Here is a 1,469-nt window from a genome sequence, read left to right as displayed (position 1 = left end):
GGTTTGATTGGCTTAAATTTTATTCATTAATAAGTGTTTCCTCTATAGCAATAACTTTCAAGTTGGAGAAATTTTGCTCTCCAGGGGACATTAGGCAATGTCTAGAGATATTTTTGGCTGTCCCAGCTCAGAGTCTCGCAGCCTCTAGAGTATGAGACAAGAATGTAGCTTTGTTGTTGTTTTTTGCTGTAAAGTTGTAATTAACTCAAAGCTGACCCTCCAGCAGGTTTTCAGAGACAGGTACTCACATGGGAGGAGCTAAGTATCTTATATTACACAAGTTAACTTGAGTTAACATATCTAGATCAAAATATTAATAGTTCCAAGAGAGAGGAATTGATATTCATAGTTGCAAGAGGGAGAAATTCTGCTGTATAACCCCCTCCTTATAGAGATAGAGAGACAGAGAGACAGAGAGAGAGAGAGATGATAGATAAATATGAAGTTGAGTGCAGTGATTTTGCATTTTGGTCTATACCATTGCCTGAACCAACAGTTAAGTGATTCAATCCTTTATATTATCATTAGGTAGATGAGATTCAAATTCATATTGAGCAAAATCACAAATCCATAACTACTTTGTTTGGGATGTCAAGGTTACTTGAGAATTTTAAAGCTAAATGTGTCAAAATTTATATACTTTTGTGTTCATGTGCATGTGTCATTCTTTCAAATGCATTAACATACGTGCCCTGTATACAATACAATTAGTGACAATTACATCATGAGGCCTAGTTACCTTGCTAACCAAACATTCAGAGTCAAAATTACTCTTCTGGAGCTATAAGTATTAATATTCTAATAGCTAAAGGAAATGTCTCAAGACAGAAAATAAAAACCAAGACAATCTAAAATGGAAAACATAGAAAAGACTGTAAAAAATGCAAACTGCTTTTGTGGATGAGATCATCTTTCTGGAAGAAATGGGACCATTTTTTAATTGGATTTGAGTCTAAGAGAGAACAAGTGCCTTGAACTTAATTAATGTACACAACTTGTTCTCTTCAAGACTTTCTTATAAACAGAAAATTTCTATAGGAAGAAATATGATAAGAGGATTGTCATCAAAGAGAATCTTGGAAAGAAAGTTTAAATCAGAAATCTGATACTACTTCATCTGTTCTTGTTGTTGTTATGTGCCTTCCAGTCATTTGCGACCCATAGCGACCCTATGTATGAGAGCCCTAACCTCTGCTCTGTCCTGTACCAATTTCACTGTCTCTGAAACACCCATCCCAATTACCCCAGTCACTGAATAAAGCCACCTCATAGAGGGCCTCTCCCTCCTGCACTGTCCCTCCATCCTACGAAGCATAATGTTCTTCTCCAAGGCCGGTCCCTCCTTACAACATGTCTGTAGTATGTTAGATGGAGCCTCAGAATCCTTGCCTCCACGGACCCTCCTGGTTTAACCCTTTCCAGGATTAACCTGTTTGTTTTCCTAGCAGTCCATGGTACCCTCAATACTC

Source organism: Elephantulus edwardii, unplaced genomic scaffold (assembly GCF_000299155.1).
Source record: "Elephantulus edwardii isolate Elephantulus edwardi_28Jun2011 unplaced genomic scaffold, EleEdw1.0 scaffold00124, whole genome shotgun sequence".
Lineage (NCBI taxonomy): Eukaryota > Metazoa > Chordata > Mammalia > Macroscelidea > Macroscelididae > Elephantulus > Elephantulus edwardii.
This window is presented reverse-complemented; position numbering follows the sequence as displayed.